Raw genomic sequence first — 24,367 nt, forward strand, 5'->3', positions numbered from 1 at the left:
GTTGTTTGTCAGTTGCTTCATTTGCTATTATTTTCTCCCATTCTGAAGGCTATCTTTTCACCTTGCTTATAGTTTCCTTTGTTGTGCAGAAGCTTTTAATTTTAATTAGGTCCCATTTGTTTATTTTTGCTTTTATTTCCAATATTCTGGGAGGTGAGTCATAGAGGATCCTGCTGTGATGTATGTCGGAGAGTGTTTTGCCTATGTTCTCCTCTAGGAGTTTTATAGTTTCTGGTCTTACATTTAGATCTTTAATCCATTTTGAGTTTATTTTTGTGTATGGTGTTAGAAAGTGCTCTAGTTTCATTCTTTTACAAGTGGTTGACCAGATTTCCCAGCACCACTTGTTAAAGAGATTGTCTTTAATCCATTGTATATTTTTGCCTTCTTTGTCAAAGATAAGATGTCCATACGTGCGTGGATTTATCTCTGGGCTTTCTATTTTGTTCCATTGATCTATATTTCTGTCTTTGTGCCAGTACCACACTGTCTTGATGACTGTGGCTTTGTAGTAGAGCCTGAAGTCAGGCAGGTTGATTCCTCCAGTTCCATTCTTCTTTCTAAAGATAGCTTTGGCTATTCGAGGTTTTTTGTATTTCCATAAAAATTGTGAAATTATTTGTTCTAGCTCTGTGAAGAATACCGTTGGTAGCTTGATAGGGATTGCATTGAATCTATAAATTGCTTTGGGTAGTATACTCATTTTCACTATATTGATTCTTCCAATCCATGAACATGGTATATTTCTCCATCTATTAGTGTCCTCTTTGATTTCTTTCACCAGTGTTTTATAGTTTTCTATATATAGGTCTTTAGTTTCTTTAGGTAGATATATTCCTAAGTATTTTATTCTTTCCGTTGCAATGGTGAATGGGATTGTTTCCTTAATTTCTCTTTCTGTTTTCTCATTATTAGTGAATAGGAATGCAAGGGATTTCTGTGTGTTGATTTTGTATCCTGAAACTTTACTATAATCATTGATTAGTTCTAGTAATTTTCTGGTGGAGTCTTTAGGGTTTTCTATGTAGAGGATCATGTCACCTGCAAACAGTGACAGTTTTACTTCTTCTTTTCCAATTTGGATTCCTTTTATTTCTTTTTCTGCTCTGATTGCTGTGGCCAAAACTTCCAAAACTATGTTGAATAGTAATGGTGAAAGGGGGCACCCTTGTCTTGTTCCTGACTTTAGAGGAAATGCTTTCAATTTTTCACCATTGAGGATAATGTTTGCTGTGGGATGGTCATATATAGCATTTATTATGTTGAGGTATGTTCCTTCTAGTCCTGCTTTCTGGAGAGTTTTTATCATAAATGGATGTTGAATTTTGTCAAAGGCTTTCTCTGCATCTATTGAGATAATCATATGGTTTTTATTTTTCAATTTGTTAATGTGGTGTATTACATTGATTGATTTGCGGATATTGAAGAATCCTTGCATCCCTGGGATAAAGCCCACTTGGTCATGGTGTGTGATCTTTTTAATGTGTTGTTGGATTCTGATTGCTAGAATTTTGTTAAGGATTTTTGCATCTATGTTCATCAGTGATATTGGCCTGTAGTTTTCTTTTTTTGTGGGATCTTTGTCAGGTTTTGGTATTAGGGTGATGGTGGCCTCATAGAATGAGTTTGGAAGTTTACCTTCCTCTGCAATTTTCTGGAAGAGTTTGAGCAGGATAGATGTTAGCTCTTCTCTAAATTTTTGGTAGAATTCAGCTGTGAAGCTGTCTGGACCTGGGCTTTTGTTTGCTAGAAGATTTTTGATTACAGTTTCAATTTCCGTGCTTGTGATGGGTCTGTTAAGATTTTCTATTTCTTCTTGGTCCAGTTTTGGAAAGTTGTACTTTTCTAAGAATTTGTCCATTTCTTCCACGTTGTCCATTTTATTGGCATATAATTGTTGATAGTAGTCTCTTATGATCCTTTGTATTTCTGTGTTGTCTGTTGTGATCTCTCCATTTTCGTTCCTAATTTTATTGATTTGATTTTTCTCCCTTTGTTTCTTGATGAGTCTGGCTAATGGTTTGTCAGTTTTATTTATCCTTTCAAAGAACCAGCTTTTGGCTTTGTTGATTTTTGCTATGGTCTCTTTTGTTTCTTTTGCATTTATTTCTGCCCTAATTTTTAAGATTTCTTTCCTTCTACTAACCCTGGGGTTCTTCATTTCTTCCTTTTCTAGTTGCTTTAGGTATAGAGTTAGGTTATTTATTTGACTTTTTTCTTGCTTCTTGAGGTATGCCTGTATTGCTATGAACTTTCCCCTTAGGACTGCTTTTACAGTGTCCCACAGGTTTGGGGTTGTTGTGTTTTCATTTTCATTCGTTTCTATGCAAATTTTGATTTCTTTTTTGATTTCTTCTGTGATTTGTTGGTTATTCAGCAGTATGTGGTTCAGCCTCCATATGTTGGAATTTTTAATAATTTTTCTCCTGTAATTGAGATCTAATCTTATTGCATTGTGGTCAGAAAAGATGCTTGGAATGATTTCAATTTTTTTGAATTTACCAAAGCTAGATTTATGGCCCAGGATGTGATCTATCCTGGAGAAGGTTCCATGTGCGCTTGAGAAAAAGGTGAAATTCATTGTTTTGGGATGAAACGTCCTATAGATATCAATTAGGTCTAACTGGTCTATTGTATCATTTAACGTTTTTGTTTCCTTGTTAATTTTCTGTTTAGTTGATCTATCCATAAGTGTGAGTGGGGTATTAAAGTCTCCCACTATTATTGTGTTATTGTAAATTTCTCCTTTCATACTTGTTAGCATTTTTCTTACATATTGCAGTGCTCCCGTGTTGGGTGCATATATATTTATAATTGTTATATCTTCCTCTTGGATTGATCCTTTGATCATTATATAGTGACCGTCTTTGTCTCTTTTCACAGCCCTTGTTTTAAAGTCTATTTTATCTGATATGAGTATTGCTACTCCTGCTTTTTTTGGTCCCTATTTGCATGGAAAATCTTTTTCCAGCCCTTCACTTTCAGTCTGTGTGTGTCCCCTGTTTTGAGGTGGGTCTCTTGTAGACAGCATATGTAGGGGTCTTGTTTTTGTATCCATTCAGCCAGTCTTTGTCTTTTGGTTGGGGCATTCAACCCATTTACGTTTAAGGTAATTATTGATAAATATGATCCCGTTGCCATTTACTTTATTGTTTGGGGTTTGAATTTATATACCGTTTTTGTGTTTCCTGTCTAGAGAATATCCTTTAGTATTTGTTGGAGAGCTGGTTTGGTGGTGCTGAATTCTCTCAGCTTTTGCTTGTCCGAGAAGCTTTTGATTTCTCCTTCATATTTGAATGAGATCCTTGCTGGGTACAATAATCTGGGCTGTAGGTTATTTTCTTTCATCACTTTAAGTATGTCTTGCCATTCCCTCCTGGCTTGAAGAGTTTCTATTGAAAGATTAGCTGTTATCCTTATGGGAATTCCCTTGTGTGTTATTTGTTGTTTTTCCCTTGCTGCTTTTAATATTTGTTCTTTGTGTTTGATCTTTGTTAATTTGATTAATATGTGTCTTGGGGTGTTTCACCTTGGGTTTATCCTCTTTGGGACTCTCTGCGTTTCTTGGACTTGAGTGATTATTTCCTTCCCCATTTTACGGAAGTTTTCAACTATTATCTCCTCAAGTATTTTCTCATGGTCTTTCTTCTTGTCTTCTTCTTCTGGGACCCCTATGATTCGAATGTTGTAGCATTTAATATTGTCCTGGAGGTCTCTGAGATTGTCCTCATTTCTTTTAATTCGTTTTTCTTTTTTCCTCTCTGATTCATTTATTTCTACCATTCTATCTTCTAATTCACTAATCCTATCTTCTGCCTCTGTTATTCTGCTATTTGTTGCCTCCAGAGTGTTTTTTATTTCATTTATTGCATTATTCATTATATATTTACTCTTTTTTATTTCTTCTAGGTCCTTGTTAAACCTTTCTTGCATCTTCTCAATCCTTGTTTCCAGGCTATTTATCTGTGATTCCATTTTGATTTCAAGATTTTGGATCAATTTCACTATCATTATTCGGAATTCTTTATCAGGTCGATTCCCTATCTCTTCCTCTTTTGTTTGGTTTGGTGGGCATTTATCCTGTTCCTTTATCTGCTGGGTATTCTGTCTCTTCATCTTGTTTAAATTGCTGAGTTTGGGGTGTCCTTTCTGTATTCTGGCAATTTGTGGAGTTCCCTTTATTGTGGCATGTCCTCACTGTGTGTGGGTTTGTCCAGGTGGTTTGTCAAGGTTTCTTGGTTAGGGAAGCTTGTGTCAGTGTTCTGTTGGGTGGAGCTGGATTTCTTCTCTCTGGAGTGCAATGAAGTGTCCAGTAGTGAGTTATGAGATGTCTATGGTTTTGGGGTGACCTTGGGCAGCCTGTGTATTGAAGCTGAGGGCTGTGTTCCTGTGTTGCTGGAGAATTTGCTTGGTATGTCTTGCCCTGGAACTTGTTGGCTCTTGTGTGGTGCTTGGTTTCAGTGTATGTATGGAGGCGTTTGATGAGCTCCTGTCAATTAATGATCCCTGGAGTCAGGAGTTCCCTGGAGTCAGGGTTTGGACTTAAGCCTACTGCTTCCAGTTATCAGTCTTATTTTTACAGAAGTTTCAAAACTTCTCCTTCTATACAGCATCATTGATATAACATCTACATTAAAGATTAAAAGTTTCTCCACCGTGAGGGTCACCCAGAGAGGTTCACAGCGTTACATGGAGAAGAGAAGAGGGAGGAGGGAGTTAGAGGTGACCCGAATGAGATGAGGTGGAATCAATAGAGGAGAGAGTGGGCTAGCCAGTAATCACTTCCTTATGTGCACTCCACAACTGGACTGTTCAGAGATGTTCACGGAGTTATACAGAGAAGAGAATGAGGAGGAAGGAGACAGAGGTGGCCAGGAGGATAAAAGGGGGAAATGAAAAGGAGGGAGACAGATCCAGCCAGTTATCAGTTCCCTAAGTTTTCTCCACCGTCTGGAACACACAGAAATTCACAGAGTTGGGTAGAGTACAGAGGGGTTAGGGAGGAGACACAGGTGACCCGGTGGAGAAAAAGGAGAGTCCAAAGGGAGAGAGAGCAGTCTAGCCAGTAATCTTGCTCCCTAGTGAAAAGTGGGTACTGAAGATTTGGGTTCTTAAAGGTACAAAATTGGTAACAAATACATAAAAGCAAAAATTAAAAATCTAGAGTAGAGTTTGGAATTTCAAAAATACAATGTTAAAGAAAAGAAAAAGGAAAAGAGAGGAAAAACAAACAAACAAAGTAGCAAAAATTATAAAGAAAATATAGGTACAAAATTGATAACAAATACCAAAAAGCATAAATTAAAAATCTAGAGTAGAGTTTGGAATTTCAGATATACAATGTTATATAAAAGAAGAAGAGAAAGAAAGAAAAAAAAAGTCACAAAAATTATTTTAAAAAAAAGATACAAAATTGATAACAAATACCAAAAAGCTAAAATTAAAAATCTAGAGTAGAGATTGGAATTTCAAAAATACAATGTTAAAGAAAAGAAGAAAAGAAAAAAAAAGGTCACAAAAATTATAAAATATATATATATGAAGTTTCCTTTTAAAAAAAAAATAGGGTCCTTTTTTTTTTGCAAAGTAATAGTAGGTTATAAAAGTGAAAATTAAAGGAATAATAGAGGACTTAAAAATGTTTTTTAAATTAAAAAAAAGAAAGAATGATAGTAAAAATAGTAAAAATATATCTAGGACTTTCTCTGGTTTTGTTGTGAGTATTGTGGGTTCAGTTCATTTTTGGCTAGTTCCTTGGTCCGACTTATATTTCTCAAGATCTATAGGCCCCTTCCTGTGTAGTCGGTACTAACCACAGGGTTTAATCTATTGCCTGTAGCTTCCAAGGCGGTTCCCTCTGTTATAGCTCCTTCTGTTTGCTGGTCTCTTCAGTGTCTGGTTTCCGCCCTGACACAAAGGGGATGGTGGTGGACACTGTTGTTTTTTTTTTTTTTTTTTTTAGGCTCACTTGTTCAGTCACACTGTGGGGAGGGAGGGACACTGCAAACAAATAACACTGGCGTGTGCTGGCAGTGCCTCAGCCACACTGGGTCTGCTCCTGCTCACGGCACGTGTAGCCTCCCTGCCCACACTGCTCCGGCTCTAGGTTGCTCCGCCGGGAACCATCTGTGGCCAGCCCTGGGCTGCTTGCACCTCCCGGGTCCAAGCCGCTCAGGTTCAGGCACTCGGGTAGTCCTCAGAGGCGCAGACTTGGTTGGGCCTGCGTTTTGTGCCCTTCCCAGGTCTGAGCAGCTCAGGTGATGAGGTGTTTGGCGAGTGCGATTGCTGCAACTTATCGCCTCCCTGCTGCTCGGTTATCTAGGTGTACAACCGGCACACCTTCTCAGGCGGATGTTGACCGTCCAGACCCCCAAGAAGTTTTAGTTAGCAAAAAAGCCTGCTTACAGTTTTATAGATAATGTCTCTCTGGGGCTGCAATTGCCCACTTCCAGCTCTGGCTGCCTGTCACTGGAGAGGGATGGCCTGCAGCCAGCTGTCTCTGTTCAGTCCTTTGTTCTGTGCACGGGCCTGGCAGTGTCTTAGGTTAGGGCTGGCTTTTCGCGTGGTACATATCCCACAGTCTGGTTTGCTAGCCCAAATTATTTCGCTCAGATAGCGCTCCGGGTATTCAGGCCAGATCCTTACTGCAAGCGATGTAGCCCGCGCAGTGCCTCCCTGCCCAGCCCCCACTTGCTAGTGACGTGTGCGGGCGTCTGCGCTGCTTCTCCGCTGGGGGAGTTACCGTAGGGCTTGCAATCTGCAGGTTTTAATTGTTTATTTATTTTTCCTCCCTGTTATGTTGCCCTCTGTGCTTCCAAGGCTCGGCACAGATTCAGCAGTGAGGTTTCCTGGTGTTTGGAAACTTCTCTCTTTTTAAGACTCCCTTCCCAGGATGGAACTCTGTCCCTCCCTCTTTTGTCTCTTTTTTTGTCTTTTATATTTTTTCCTACCTCCTTTCAAAGACTTGGGTTGCTTTTCTGGGTGCCTGATGTCCTCTGCCGGCATTCAGAAGTTGTTTCGTGGAATTTACTCAGCATTTAAATGTTCTTTTGATGAATTTGTGGGGGAGAAAGTGTTCTCCCCGTCCTACTCCTCCACTATCTTAGCTCCTCCCCGAATGTTGAGTTTTAAGGCAGCTTTTCCACTCTCTTCTTTCACCCTCTCCAAGACGCTCTTCATTTTCTGCCATTTTCTGCCATTAGAGTGGTATTATCTGCATGTTTGAGGTTGCTGATATTTCTCCCAGCAATCTTGATTCCAGCTTATGATTCATCCAGCCTGACATTTCACATGATGTTCCCTGCACATTAGTTCAATAAGCAGGGTAACAATATACAGCCTTGACGTACTCCTTTCCCAATTTTAAACCAGTCTGTTGTTCCATGTCTGGTTCTAACTGTTGCTTCTTGATCTGCATACAGGTTTCTCAGGAAGCAGGTAAGGGGGTCTGTTTTTCCCATCTCTTTAAGCATTTTCCACAGTTTGTTGTGATCCACAGAGTCAAAGGCTTTAGCATAGTCAATGAAGCAGAATTAGATGGTTTTTTGGAATTCTCTTGCTTTTTCTATGATCTAATGGATGTTGGCATTTAGATCTCTTGTTCCTCTGCCTTTTCTAAATCCAGCTTGTGCATCTGGATGTTCTCAGTTCAAGTATTGTCGAAGCCTAGCTTGAAGGATTTTGAGCATTACCTTGCTAGTATGTGAAATGAGCACAATTGCATGGCAGTTTAAACATTCTTTGGCATTTCCTTTCTTTGGAATTGGAATGAAAACTGACCTTTTCCAGTCCCATGGCCACTGCTGTGTTTTCCAAATTTGCTGATATATTGAGTGGAGCATTTTAATAGTTCCATCTTCTAGGATTTGAAATAACTCAGCTAGAATTCCATCACTTCCACTAGTTTGTAGTGATGCTTCCTAAGGCCCACTTGACTTTGCACTTCAGGATATCTGGATCTAGGTGAGTGATGACACCATCGTGGTTATCCAGGTCATTAAATTCTTTTTGGTATAGTTCTTCTGTGTATTCTTGCTACCTCTTCTTAATCTCTTCTGCGTCTCTCAGGTCCTTGCCATTTCTCTCTTTATTGTGCCCATCTTTGTATGAGATTTTCCCTTGCTATTTCCAATTTTCTTGAAGAGATTTCTAGTCTTTCCCATTCTATTGTTTTCCTCTATTTCTTTGCATTGTTCATTTAAGAAGGATTTCTTATTCCTCCTTGCTTTTCTCCAAAACTCTGCATTTGGTTTAGTATTTTTTTTTTCCTTTGTTCTTTGTCTTTCACAGCTCTTCTTTTCTCATTTATTTGTAAGGTCCCCTCAGACAACCAATTTACCTTGTTGCATTTCTTTTTTGGGGGGGTGGATGGTTTTGATCAACACTTCCCATACAGTCTTTGTCCATAGTTCTTCAGGCACTCTGTCTACCAGATCTAATCCCTTGAATCTATTTGCCACCTCCACTGTATAATCATAAGAAATTTGATTTAGGTCATATCTGAATGGTCTAGTGGTTTTCCCTACTTTCTTCAGTTTAAGCCTGAATTTTGCAATAAGGAGCTCATGATCTGAGCCACAGTCAGCTCCAGGTCTTGTTTTTGCTTTTAGTCATACTTTTTTATTTTCCATATTTCTGGTGATCTGCTGCCTAGGACTTTGCTGGACCTCCCACTTCAGTTCAGTTCAGTTGCTCAGTCGTGTCTGACTCTTTGTGACCCCATGAATCGCAGCACACCAGGCCTCCCTGTCCATCACCAACTCCCGGAGTTCACTCAGACTCATGTCCATCGAGTCTATCTCCATCCAGCTGGATAAGACTATCCAGCCATCTGGACCTCCCAGGGCTAGTCAATTCCTAGAAACAGTAGACAACTCACTTGAGAACATGTCATTCATATCAAACTAATCAACCCAGAACCCAAACCCCAGCTACCTCCTTTATCAAGCTCTCACACTCATGCCACTTTCCATCTGCTCTATTCACCCCAGGGCCAGGTACCAGGCCACCAGGGAGATCTCCTATGCTCCAGAGCCTGATGAAATTATTCAAACTAGCCAAGCCTAAGCCTATGTACCCTGCCTCGTTTATTCCTTCCCACAGAGACTACATAAAAGTTCTTGCCCAGGTTTTCCACTTCTGTGTCCTGCCCAACACTCGTGCTTCCCCATGTGGCCCTGCATGACATTACATGCATCCTGTTTCTACGTGTCTATGAGTTAAAAACTTCTTACTTCATGACCATCATTTCCATTTCCACATGTCTTACGACCCCTGATTAAAACAAATATCAGCTACTCTTGAAACATCATATTACATCATAGTATATAACATGAAATTCATAGTGACAACCTAAGTCATCAAGAAAATGATTAAATCCTGGTAGAATCTAAATGACAAAACACAAATATATATATATATATTCCATTCTACATAAACAGAATAACATTTCTTTCTGTTTTGTTTTTGGTTTTTTGCTTTGATGCTTTCTTTGTATAAGTGTTACAGACTCATAGGGATTCTCTGGTAGCTCAGATGGTAAAGCGTCTGCCTGCAATGTGGGAGACCCAGGTTCAATCCCTGGGTCGGGAAGATCCCCCTGGAGAAGGAAATGGCAACCCACTCCAGTACTCATGCCTAAAAAATTCCATGGATGGAGGAGCCTGGTGGGCTATAGTCCATGGGGTCACAAAGAGTCGGACAAGACTGAGCGACTTCACTGACTGACTACAGACTCATAGCAAAAATAGAGAGAGAGAAAGAGAGGCAGACAGATAATAGATTGCTAAACAGTAAAGAAAGACATACAGCATGTTAAATGAAAAATAGTAGTTCTCGTCTACCTTCTTACCCCTATTTTTGCCATTAAGAGTGTTTTGTGTATCGTTTCAAGTATTTTCATATGAAGACTCACACATTTCCACTTATTTTTATTTATACCAAATCAGATGGTACTAGACACATTGTTCTGTGACTTTTTTAGTTTATTTTGCATAATTCTTGTTACTCTTTCTTCTTTTTTTAATCTAAGCTGCAAAGATCTACATTTTAGAAAGTGATTTAGAAGTTTTAATAGTCATAAAACATATGCAGAGAGCAAGATATTGTACAGCACAGAGTACAGAAAACCTCTTTATTCTTTTCTATGCCAATTTCAGCAGCTGTATATTAAGTGGGGTCTAGCCTTACACTGTCCCATGCAGTAGCCATTAATCACATGTGACTATTTATACCTAATTAACATTAAATTATATTAAATTTTTAGTTCTTCAGTTGCACTAGCCACATTTCAAGTGTTAAATGGCCACATGCAGCTAGTGGCTGCCATATTAAACAAAGCAGATACAGGAAAAACATTTTCTTTTTTAATTATTTTTATTGAAGTATAGTTGAATTACAATGTTGTGTTAATCACAGGTGTGCTGCAAAGTGACTCTGTTATACATAAACATATACATTCCTTTTCATATTCTTTTCTATTATGATTAATTACAGGACATTGAATACAGTTCCCTGTGCTATCCATAGGATCTTGCTGTTTATCCATTCTATTTATACCAGTCTTCATCTGCGAATCCCAAACTCCCAATCCAACCTTCTCCCACTCCCTTCCCCCTTGGCAATAAGCAGACTATTTTCTATGTCTCTGATTTTGTTTCTGTTTCATAAATAGGTTCTTTTGTGTGATATTTTAGATTTCACATGTAAGTGATATCATATGGCATTCGTCTTTGTCTTTCTGACTTACTTCACTTAGTATAATAATCTCTAGTTGCAATCTATGTGGCTGCAAGTGACACTAGGTTGTTCTTTTTATGGCTGAGTAGTATTCCATTGTATCTATGTACCATATCTTCTTTATCCATCTGTCAATGGACATTTAGGTTGTTTCCATGTCTTGGCTATTGCGAATAGTGCTGCTATGAACATAAGGGTGCATGTATCTTTTTGAATTATAGTTTTGTCTGGATATATGCCCAGGAATGAGACTGCTGGATCATACAGTAATTCTATTTTTCATTTTCTAAGGAACCTCCATACTGTTCTCCACAGTGGCTGCACCAACTTATGTCACTATCAACAATGTAAGATGTAAAATGTCCCCTTTTCTTCTCCACACCCTCTCAAGCACTTGTTATTTGAGGACTTTTTAATGATGGCTATTCTGCCCAACATGAGGTGATACTTCACTGTAGTTTGATTTGCATTTCTCTAATAAATAATAATTTTGAGCATCTTTTCATATGCCTATTGGTCACTTGCATTTAGAAAGAACATTTACATCATGACAAAAACTTCCATTGGATATCCTTGGCATAACTTTTATGCATTTAGAGAGAGCTATATTATAGAATATTGAAGATAGAAGAGCTGAGAAGCCAAATGAGGCCAGAAAAGCAACTAGTACTAAAGACAGCAGGAAGCTGCTCTGCCCCAAGATAACAGGGATCTTAGGAAAATGTGTTATTTCCAGTACCCTATGACTGAGTGATCTGACAGAAATTGCATCCATGGAGAAGACACAGCCACTCCTAGAGATGCTGTTCAAAGAGTAGAGAAGAGAGAAAAATAGACTTTCCTCCCACCACCTTCCCACCTTCAGTTATTTCCAACTGGCCCCATTCAGCATGAAGCTAGCAGTCAGAGGAGCCTGGGAAAAGCAGCCTATAGGATAAGAGGGGGATATGTACAACATGCAGGGCACATAGAGGGGGGCTAGAGCCTGGTTAATCAGGAGAATGGCAGGCACTCTGAGGAAGCAAAGGCCTCATCGATGGAACTAGGATGGTACCCAGGGAACAGACCCTGAAGGCCCATGGAGGCAGCCTAAACACCTATTGATGGGTCTTATGAAAAATATCATGATCAGATTTGTATTTTAGGAAGATGATTGGCTAGGCCAGCAATCCTCCAAATGTGGCTTCTGGACCATCAATATCTACATCACCTGGAAACTAATTAGAAATGCACATTCTCAAGTCCCAACCCAGGCCTGGGTCAGAGTTCTGAGGGTGGGGCCCTGAAGGCTGTGCATTAAGGAGTCCTCCAGATGAATGACTCTGACTCCTGCTGGAGTTTGAGAACCCCTATGCTAGTCTGGAGGTGGAAAGACTAAAGGAGATCTAAGTGAGAGATGATGAGGGTCTGGTTAGGACTGGAACATGGAGAGGGTACTTGAGAGCAATGAGAGGAGGGACTGGCAGGCCTGGTGATGAGGTAGATGTGGCAACAGGGTCAGAGAAATCCATCAGGAACAAGCAGAGGCTGCCCACATGAGGAGGCTCATGGGATACCAGACAGAAGCCTTGTGAACTCAAATACATTTAAGCACTGAACAGCTACTGAGGCACCATGCCAAGAAACTGCAGAGAAGGCGTAGCCTCTGCCATCCAGAACCTGACAGCTGACACTGATTCTGCAGCTGAACGCTGATGCCTGAACTCCCTCCATTAGATTAAAGAAAGCATCTGCCTTCCCTAAATATGCGGAAGGTCCTCACAGGGCCCCCCACAGAATCTGCATCCTTCCTGAGCACCAGCATCTAGAAGAGGCCCGACACCGACACCACACACCCCGGGAATCCCTCAGGGAAGAATTGCAACTCTCTCTTTTCTTTACCCTAAACAGGGAGTGCAGAGTTTAGACCAGCCCCATCCAACTGAAACATCAGGAAAAGCCACACAGGTAAGTTTAAATTTTCTAGTAACCTCATTAGAAAAAGTCAAAAGAAACCAGCAAAATTAAGTCTAATAATGTACTTCATCTAAGCCAATACTCAACCTGTAGTCAATATTAACAAACTATTAACAAGATATCTTACATTCTTTTTTCTCATATTAAGTCCTCGAAATTGTATGTGCTGGTCACACTCACAGCACATTCTAGCTTCAACTCCCCCTATCTCTAGTGCTCAGCAGCCACATAGATCTGGTGGCTCCCATGTTGAAAAGTGCAAGTTTAGAAGATAGTAATTGCTTGTTTGGGCTTTCCTGAATAAGTAGAATAAATGTGGGCACTCTTTCCCACAGGTTTGTGACAAGCAGTGATGCCATCTGGTTGCCATTGTTCTGTGGGAAAGGAAATAGGGAATCATTGGAGGTGAGGGAAGGGAAATAAAAAGAATATGAAAATCTAAGTTGAGAGGTAGTGAGAGTATCCCAGAAAGAGAGACAAATGTGGGTAAGAGGGTAAGAGGCCCATTAAAATATGGACCCCAGCCTCCATTGTCCTTTGCATCAAGGAGAATGTACCCCAGCAGCACTGCTGTTTCCACCATGAGAATTTCCCCGATGCTGAGTCTGCATAGTTTACATTTATTTAGCATGGAGTGAGTAATGCAGGTCCAGCTTTTCTGCTTTTATTGTGTGACCTTGTGAAAGTTACTTAATATCTCTGTTCCTCAGTTTCCTTGTCTATAAAATGGAGTTCATAGTAATATCTTCCTTAGAGAACTGTCATGAAAATTCAACAAAACTATGGAAACAAAACTCTTAACATTGTACCAAGCCATGTGGAAAACATTTTTTTAATGTAAACCGTTATGATTGTTTTTGTTAAAACGGAAAAATCTAATTCTTTGATACTTTTCAGTATAGAACAAAATAACCAGAAGTCTTATTATCATTGATAGGATAATTTTTTAATATATATAATTGTTTTCAGTTTTTAAAAGACTCTATTTGAGAACAGAGAGAGAACACAGAGGTTAAGGGGAAGATCTCAGACTGGAGCTCAGGACTCACCACCACCCTTCAATCTCAGATGGGCCGGGCAGGGTGAGAAAACACACAGGTGACACAGCACAACAGATTCCCCATGGAAAGAGTGAGGAAACCAATACCAGCAAGCGAAACTTCAGGCTGGGTCTTTGAGGGCTACTCCACTAGGAACTCAGGCAGGAGCGAAGCCACTCAGTGTGCATGGGAACTGGACCCTCGCACCCTGCTCACAGGCAGTGGTTTCCCAGCCTCCTCTCTGCCTAGGCTTGGCTGCTAACTCCTGTCTCCATTCCTCAGGGTAGACCCACACCTGTGGCTTTATTTGTATTGCAGGGTACGCCTATATCCCATCACACAAGCCTCAGGGCTCTATCTAATTAAAAAGCAGTTCCCAGCCCCTTGTAAGGCTGGGAACACCTAGCTTCCCATCCTGCCCAGGAGACATGCCTCAGCCACCACTGTGAGTTTGGCTGTGTGTTTCAGTGCAGCTAGGAAGTGGCTGTGCTGATCATGGTTGACCACACCCTTGCTTAGCAACTCTGTTCCTTCTCAACTCTTACCAACGGAGACTCCAAGGAGACAGTTAGGAAGTGCCATACCTTCTCCATTCCACCATATTGCCCTGATACTAAGAGTTCTAGGGGATGGTGCTGAAGTTAAGGAGAGCAGCTTCAAAAAACTGGAATCAACCTCCCCATACTAGACCATGTATAAACTTGTGAAATTTGCTGCCACATCTTCCCTGGGACTGTAGATAGGAATCTGGCTTCTAGAATGGAGACACTTCCACAGAAAAGGGAGCCAAAGCCCATATCCAAGTCACAGCACCAGGAAAACAGGGTCCTCCCACAAGTTCTCCCTCAGAAGGAACAGAGCTGGGTATTTTGGCTGCCCAATACCACGTTCCCCCAGAGACGTACAACTAACCAACAGAAATCCAAGTACCTTCCAAGCTGAGATCAGACAGAACTAAGCATTGTTTTATTTTACTCTATAATTTTTCTACCACTTGACTTCATTGACTCCAAGTCTTAACAAATCTAGGGGTAGGGACAGAATAAATCCCAGAGAACAGGAGTTTCCTGCAAATTTACTTTCATTTCCTCCTACATGGTCAGCAAAGGCTAATAAATGTGTCCATTGAACAGAAATTCAACATAGCAAAACAAGTAGGTTTAACAACAAAGCACCAGAATGGGTCTTTTTCAATATAAAATACTTAATGATTATTTTAACCACATTGTCCCACCAAATCTTTGGGTCAAGCAACCATCATCATCAATTTGTTTCTCTTCATTAAGCAGTTCTTATGGGTCAGGAAAATAAAGAGCCTCCTCCCAACTTTCAGCCCCACCATATTTCCCAGAGCAATCTTTCAAGAAACAGACTGAATGGCCAACATGTCCCTGTCAGGATCAAGTACTGATTTCATGCCTAGTGCTAAGCCAGTGGCCTAGAATCATAGATGGTGAGTTCTCTTGAGGAATTCACAGTGGAGTGGTAAAGGTTGATACATTCACACAATAAACAGATAAAAGCATTTGTGGAGATGTGTACAAGACAAAGCAAGGAAGAAGCCATCACTGAGTATGATTACCAAAGGACTGTTTCAAAGAGAAAGTAACGTTTTTTTGTCCTTAAATTGTGCTGAAGTTCACTGGTGAACAAAAGTGGAGTGTAAATCCCACACTGATGCCACAGAACATGTGCAACAGTATGGAGCTCAAGATGGGTATGGGATGGGTAAGCCAGGGCTGGGTGATAAATGGCCGAGCCATTGGAAGGTTTGAAGGATCAGGTATGCCTCCTGGAATCTTATCTCTGGTGACACTCTGAAGACTGGTTATGAGGAGATAGATTAAAATGGAGATAGATTAAAATAGAATGCCACTGTAATCAACCAAGTGGGATTCTACCGATTTGAACCAACTTCTAGAATTAGTGCCATGCTGAGCTCAGTCGCTTCAGTCATGTCCAACTCTTTGCAATCTCATGGACTGTAGGGATTTTCCCGGCAAGAAAATGAGTTGGTTGCCATGCCCTTCTCCAGAGGATCTTCCCAACCCAGAGACCCACATCTCTTGTGTCTCTTGCATTGCAGGTGAGTTCTTTACTGCTGACTCACCAGGGAAGCCTAAGAGGAGAAAATTCAAAGGTTATGTAGAAAGTAGAGCCAAAGCTCTTAGTAGCCCACTAAGAAGAGGCAGGGTCCCTGAAGGGCTGCTGTATTAGGTGCTACATTAGTCTGGATTACTCCAATACGAGATCCCGGATCCCAGCATATAAGAATTTGGGTGCAGGTAGTTTATGTGAGAAGTGATAGCAGCAAGGACTGGGAAGGTGAAATAAGGAATTAGGAGAAGCTGTTACAGATGGCAGACTGCTACAGGCTGTAGGGCTCAGTCCCCTGGGCACCCTCTCAGACACTGTGCAGAATATAGCTCATGGCTGACCTAGATAGTGAGGAAGCCTGGGTTCATATCCACCAGCTCTCATCCCTCAACAATTGAGGACCAATCCTAATTCCCCTGCTCTGCCCCAAGCCAGGATGAGTCAGCCCTCAGGCCAAAGAAAGCTTCAGGCAGAGAACACAAGTGCTTGCGGTCAGAAGTCATGAGCGTGACAGAAAGTGTCCACCAAAGTTGCCCACAACCACTAGGGTGGATGGAGTTAGTAAAGACAGAGTACAGCACAGTCTGCTAGGTGTCTAGAAGGTCATAGACTCAGATGGTCTAGCAAGGCACTAGTAAATAACTTCTGAGATATCATGTCACTTTCACCCCTTAACAAAAATTCAAGTGAGCTCTTATATACACTAATTAAGAAAGTCACATTAACAGCCTGGATGGGAGGGGAGTTTGAATGTATGTATGGGGAGAGAATGAATGTATGTATCAATATATACATAGCTGAGTTCCTTCGCTGTTCACCTGAAACTATCACAATGCTATTAATCTTCTATACGGCAATACAAAATTTTAAAAATCGTTTTTCTTAGAAAAGAAAACCACATTAAGAAAGCTTACTAGGTGAGTTTCATATGGTCATCTCGTATTAGAGTATTAGTGTGTGTATTTGAGTGTGTGCCATCTTGTATTAGAGCGTGTGTCATGGCTACAGAGGCTTCAAGAAATACATCTAGAATGATGGACTGCTACATAATAGAAGCATCAAGACTACAAGCATACTACTACACATAACTACTTATGATTAGGAGAGTAGAAGAGAAATTTGGTGCAGGATCTGAGAATGTCAGTAATGTAAGAAGCTTCCAAATTACGAACTGACTCTGGCTAAATGTGGATGTCTCATGATGCCTGGAGGGAGGGTAGCCAAGTATTGCTTGATACTTATCTTTTGAGGCTTGGAACTGTCTGATTTGGTTTCTAGATCAACCACACTCTGGTAATCTTCTGAGGACATTTTCTTTCTTTTTTTTTTTTTTTGGCATTCCTCTGGATCTCAGTCTCTCCATTATATTAAAGAAGGAGGTCTGCCAAGAGGTCCCAAGGGACCATCCCCAAAGAAATGCATATGAATGTGAACAGGATTTGTAGCCCTAGAGAAACCTCCGCACACTTTAAACTTATCTTGAGAAAAATCAGACATTTCCTACCCACAGATTTGAATCAGCCTGAACCTAAAGTATTTAATTTCCATATTTAGAGCAATAGTTGCCATTGGTATATAATACAAACCATTCCATGCAGCTGCGATTCAGGCATATACCGATTACTGTTAAACTACCCAGAATTCGAGCTCAATTTCACAAGACAGAAATATGACTTTTTTTTTTTCTTTTGGTCATAATAGATCACCCAAGGAAGTAGCATGACAAAATGTTTCCTGATGCTGTTACAGGCATATGGCTGAAACTCAACCTCACGCACATCTGTACAAAAACGTACTGAGCAACCCACAAATAGCCAAGCTTTCTGGCAACATTAACACCCAAGCATCAGCAAGCCTTCTGTCGTTAATTATTTGGGACATCTCCTGCTTTGCTTTTATAACATCCTGAGCTGTTTATCAAAGAGGTCATAACATGAGAAAGTATCTGTGCCATCTTTAATAAAGAAAAAAATCTGACTGGACAGGGAGAGAAGGAAAAACACTGTTGCAATAGAGCAACAATCAAATTATGTCTATAATGGGCTTTAAATCTTTAGAAGAAAAGATCTACAGTTTAGCAGTACAAAGCAGTATTATTCCTGTTGTTATTAAAATCTGCCCTCTAATCCTTTGCACATATGTAATACATCTCGTCCAAGGATCTCAAAGTTCATTATAAATAAACAAGAAGCTATGCTTTATAAAATCTAGCCAAGGCCACAAAAGAGATGGAATTCTCTGGTCATGAATAAGCCAACAATTTTGGAACAACTCACCAGCTAATGATATAAAGTCTCTTGGTTTCATCAAAGTGTGGGGAAATAATTGGGTTTGGTTTGTAAAAGGCACTCAATAAATTCTCATAGGCATAAAGATTAATAAAAGATCTGCTGCACGAGCATTATGGGGATTAGTTAATTCAAGTGAGTTTTTAACAAATGTATTTAATGTGTGAATATTTCTGCAAATCATGTAATCCCTTATAAATTCACTGTAATCCAGAGGGCCTAGTAACCTTAGAATCAAAGCAGAGAAATGTTACTTACTTACCTCCCTGCCATGTGTAGCTTCACTACTATCTTTCCAAATCCCAGGAGAATTACTCTTGCTGCTACTGCTGCTGCTAAGTCACTTCAGTTGTGTCCGACTCTGTGCGACCCCATAGACGGCAGCCCACCAGGTTTCCCCGTCCCTGGGATTCTCCAGGCAGGAACTCTGGAGTGGGTTACCATTTCCTTCTCCAATGCATGAAAGTGAAAAGTCAAAGTAAAATCACTCAATCGTGTCTGACTCTCAGCGACCTCGTGGACTGCAGCCCACCAGGCTCCTCCATCCATGGGATTTTCCAGGCAAGAGTACTGGAGTGGGATGCCATTGCCTTCTCCAATTAATCTCTTGGGTAATTGCAAATGTGAATCCCAGTGAACCCAGAGGAAAGTCATCTAAGGCAAGAAAACAGAAAGCTCACAATGTTTGAGGAGGACAAACACTGCAGTTAGCTGGTAAAGTTAGACCCTTTACTCATCTAACAAATATTCACCAAAGTCACAGAAGTCAAAGAGAAGTGTTTGAGTGTTCAGTGTATGCCAGGCCCTGTGTTTGACATTGGCTTAGTTGACAAAACAACAAAGGTAGAGATAGTGGAAGGAGAAAAAAGGAACTTTTAACTTAATGAGTGCTACCTGGGGTGATGGTCACTGAGACTTGTAACCCTAGATCAGGTTTTCCACTTTGCCCCTTTTGACACTGGGGACCAGATAATTGGTAATTGTGAGGATCTGTGCACAGTAGGATCTTTAGCAGCATCCCTGGCCTCTACCCACCAGATGCCAGTAGCACTCTACTCCCTCCCCCACCCTGTGCCAGTTGCGACAACCAAAGATGTCTCTAGACGGTGCCAAGTGTTCCCTGGAGGGCAAAACTGTCCTCTAGTTGAGAAACCACTATCCTAGAGATCTTAGAAAATAATTAATCTTCTTTCACTTATATATTGGTATTAACTGGACAATGCTGATTAAAATATTTACCTGTATCTTCAACCAATACATCTCCAGGTACTTTTAAAATCTGGCATCCAGATCAACCAGTGTCCAAAGGCCATTTATATAATAATGCATCCTATTTCAAAAAGGCATCTACCCTCATTTCTGTATTTTAAAATCAGTCTCCAAAAGTAGCATTTATATTGAAAATATCAAAACAGAATATTTACTAATATTTTAAGGAACTGCATATAAGATGACAGTAAATCTCCATGATGTCATATGTCAAAGAATGACTCAGAGACATGTAGTTAATTATCTGCATGCCAAACAATTCACTTGTAGGCAAAGGAGATGGCTATTGGATTGTTGTCAGTGAACAGACGTAAAAGCAGGACTGGAAAAAAAAACAGTGGTGAGAAAGAAGAGGAAAAAACAGTACGAACAGTAGGCCTTATTTTGTATTTTGGAGGTAAACTAATTAGCTGCCAGTTAGCAATGAGGTCTGTCTGGGCCATCTTCCCTTGAACAGGCCATGTAAGGTATCAGACAAAGCAATTTCAGTTGACAATGGATTCTCCAAGAAACATTGAGGGTGTTGCTGAGTATGCATGAAAGACTGCCTGTGACATGTCCGCTGGGTCCTACATCAGGTGAGCAATAACTCTGCTATTCAGAATAACTCTCACTCATAACTCTATTCAGAATAACCAGTCTCAGGAAGACTGATTTTAATATAGCAGACATTTTTTGTTCTAGTAGCTGGATGGAAAGGAATTGCTACATAAAACAAGCTTCAAATTCCCAAAATCTAGAAATCTTAGACCCAGAGATTTCTCTTCAGACATGGATTTTTTCTAAGTGACAGACAAGCAAGTCCTAGGCTTTTCCTCCCATTCACCATGTTGCAGAAACTGCCAACCTCAGGTTCACCTGCTCTTCCCTCCTGCACTGGAGAAGATTCTAGACTCTGAAAGCGCCAGTGATAAATGACAGGAGAGAACTTCTTGAAGTGCCACAAACTTGTTTCCAGAAAGGCTACCATCCCTTTTTTGCATCATGTTGAATTACTGTAGTAAACAAACATCCATTGCTTGGCATCCATATCTGTGAGACAAGTTTCTGGCACAAAGTGGTCAGTCAGCCAATGGCAAATATTGCTAGAGTTTTCATTATTGTTGTTGTTATTCAGTCGCTAAGTTGTGTCCAACACTTTGCAACCTCATGGACTATATAGCACACCAGATTCCTCTATCCTCCACTATCTCCCAGAGTTTGCTCAAATTCATGTCCTTTGAGTCAGTGATACTATCTAACCACCTCATCCTCTGCCACCTCCCTTATCCTTTTGCCCTCAATCTTTCCCAGCATCAGGCTCTTTTACAATGAGTTGGCTTTTCCCATCTGGTGGCCAAAGTATTGGAGCTTTAGCTTCAGCATCAGTCCTTCCAATGAATAGTTGGAATAGTTGGAATAGTTCCAATCAGAGTTGATTTTCTTTAGGATTGACTGGCTTGATTTCCTTGCTATCCAAGGGACTCAAGAGCCTCTCCAGCATCACAATTCAAAAGCATCAATTCTTCACTAAAGTTGGCATTTTTCAAACACTTAGTATGCTCCACACATTGATCCAAGCACTATGCATATTCTATTTCATTTACTCTTCACATCAACCTTAAATTTTTATAAGAACTATTTTATCCCCATTTTACAGATGAAGTCTAGAAGGTTATACATTCCTATTGTTGCAAGTTCATGTAATTATTTTTAACATTTTAGTAATCTCCATGTTTTTCCTTGGAAATAACTGCCTGTTCTTGATTCTGTCTTTTCTTGATTTCTTGATCTCTGTCTTTGCCTGCCCCACTCCCACTCCAATGCCTTTAACCTCTCCTTAAAATGTACTTCAAATTTTTCATTTCTCTGTTGAGTGATGGGGCCCAGAATTAGAAGTAATTGATTCCATTTTTGAGTGTTCATCTAAGCATGGCTCTATTTCTGAGCATACTACCTGCCAGACACTGGAAATCACTCAAATATATGACGAAGACACAATTTTTGCCCTTTGAGGTCCTCCCAGAAGGAAACCAAGAAATGTCCAACACAACAATGAGACATGAGCAATGGACCGAGGAATCCAGGAGGAGAGAATGGCCCTGCCTGGAGCCATAAAGGAAACAGCACATAAACTGAGTTTTGAAAAGGAGAGGGAGTTAGTCAACAGGGGAGAGAGAAGGAAGTGTTCTGGTCAAAAGAAATCGTCTCATACAAAAACACTTTTCCTTTGTTCTGTATACCCATTTACTTTTGCAATAAATATTTTCACAGAAACCATGTGCCAAATACAGCAGTAGGTGCTGGGGATGTGATGGTGAACAAGAGAGGCAAGGCTGGGGCTTGTGTGGACCTGATATTCTAATGAAGGACAGTGTAGCTGTTGGTTTCCAAGATGGCCAACATCAATTCCCTCTCCCTTCTGTATGCACATCATGTTCTTTCTTCCTCCCATCAGCAGCTGGAGCTATGTCTCCCCACTGAAATTTGGGCTGAGTCTCTGACTGCTTTGACCAATCAAGTGTGGATGAAGTAACTTTCTGGGACTTCCAAGCTGAGGCATGAAAGAGGCCCAAAAATTTCCACTTTCTCCTTTTTGGAGTTCTGAGTTTCCACGAAAGGTGTACAGGCTCCCATCTGGGTGAGAGTCTACCTTGAGGAATACAAGGCCCCATACATCTTACTCCACACCACCATCAGATGCTGCTGCATGAGAGTTATCCTGTTATCCTACTATTGCATAACCACTCCAGAACATTTGGAGTGCCTCAAAACAGTACCATTTACTTCAGTTCAGTTCAGTTCAGTCGCTCAGTCGTGTCCGACTCTTTGCAACCCCATGAATTGCAGCACGCCAAGCCTCCCTGTCCATCACCAACTCCTGGAGTTCACTCAGACTCACGTCCATCAAGTCAGTGATGCCATCCAGCCATCTCATCCTCTGTCGTCCCTTTCTCCTCCTGCCCCCAATCCCTCCCAGCATCAGAGTCTTTTCCAATGAGTCAACTCTTCGCATGAGGTGGCCAGAGTACTGGAGTTTCAGCTTTAGCATCATTCCTTCCAAAGAAATCCCAGGGCTGATCATACATTTTCAACTTGTGCAGAGCTTGGCATCGCTGCCTGACTCTATACATTGTGCCACCTGGAGTAAACTTGATTGAGGGCTAAAGGATTCACATACAAGCTTGCTAAGTTGTGTGGCCAGAACTGAGACTTCATATAACCTGGGCTTCTTCAGGCTGGGTTCCAAGTGTGAGTGTCCCAAGAGAAACTGTCCCAAGAGAGTGTCCCAGTGGAAGCCATATTACCTTTCATGAACTAGCCTTGAAGTTACATAGAATCTCTTCTGCTATACTCTGTTCTATTAGTATTGAGCAATTCACAATGGCTTACCTAACTTAAGAGGAGGGGACATAATCTCCACCATTTGATCAGAGTGTAGCATGTAGAATAGGGAATATTGTTGTGGACATCTTTATCTACAGGGTCCAAGCAAGGCCAGTAGAAAAACTGATGAGCTTAACCATGGCCAATCCATGGAATCATGAGATATAATAAAATATATGTTGTTTTAAGCCACTGAGTTTGGAGTGATTTGTAGATAGAGACCACTAGGGAGCTGAAACACATTTTAAAACTATGCATATATATATACCTATTTGGATAAAGAAGATCAGATTTTAAAAATACATTTAAATAAACATTTAATAGAGTAATGGGGCAAAATAGAAATTCGGGTCTACTCTAGATTGGACATCGAAGGTGGCCTTTTTTTTTTTTTTTTTTTTGCTATGGATTAAAATTTTACATTGAGAATGGATAATTTCAAAAATAATATTTTTTCACCTTGCTAATAGTTTCCTTTGATGTGCAGAAGCTTTTAAGTTTAATTAGGTCCCATTTGTTTATTTTTGCTTTTATTTCCAATATTCTGGGAGGTGGGTCATAGAGGATCCTGCTGTGATGTATGTCAGAGAGTGTTTTGCCTATGTTCTCCTCTAGGAGTTTTATAGTTTCTGGTCTTACGTTTAGATCTTTAATCCATTTTGAGTTTATTTTTGTGTATGGTGTTAGAAAGTGCTCTAGTTTCATTCTTTTACAAGTGGTTGACCAGATTTCCCAGCACCACTTGTTAAAGAGATTGTCTTTAATCCATTGTATATTCTTGCCTCCTTTGTCAAAGATAAGGTGTCCATATGTGCGTGGATTTATCTCTGGGCTTTCTATTTTGTTCCATTGATCTATATTTCTGTCTTTGTGCCAGTACCATACTGTCTTGATAACTGTGGCTTTGTAGTAGAGCCTGAAGTCAGGTAGGTTGATTCTTCCAGTCCCATTCTTCTTTCTCAAGATAGCTTTGGCTATTCGAGGTTTTTTGTATTTCCATACAAATTGTGAAATTATTTGTTCTAGGTCTGTGAAGAATACTGTTGGTAGCTTGATAGGGATTGCATTGAATGTATAAATTGCTTTGGGTAGTATACTCATTTTCACTAGGTGAAAAGGCAGCCTTCAGAATGGGAGAAAATAATAGCAAATGAAGCAATTGACAAACAACTAACCTCAAAAATATACAAGCAACTCCTACAGCTCAACTCCAGAAAAATAAATGACCCAATCAAAAAATGGGCCAAAGAACTAAATAGACATTTCTCCAAAGAAGACATACAGATGGCTAACATATACATGAAAAGATGCTCAACATCACTCATTATCAGAGAAATGCAAATCAAAACCACTATGAGGTACTATTTCACACCAATCAGAATGGCTGCGATCCAAAAGTCTACAAGCAATAAATGCTGGAGAGGGTGTGGAGAAAAGGGAACCCTCTTACACTGTTGGTGGGAATGCAAACTAGTACAGCCACTATGGAGAACAGTGTGGAGATTCCTTAAAAAACTGGAAATAGAACTGCCTTAGGATCCAACAATCCCATTTCTGGGCATACACACTGAGGAAACCAGAAGGGAAAGAGACACGTGTACCCCAATGTTCATC

Source organism: Bos grunniens, chromosome 13 (genome assembly GCF_055505025.1).
Source record: "Bos grunniens cultivar Pamir isolate PY7600 chromosome 13, Bosgru_T2T1.0, whole genome shotgun sequence".
In the NCBI taxonomy this organism is placed as follows: Eukaryota; Metazoa; Chordata; class Mammalia; order Artiodactyla; family Bovidae; genus Bos; species Bos grunniens.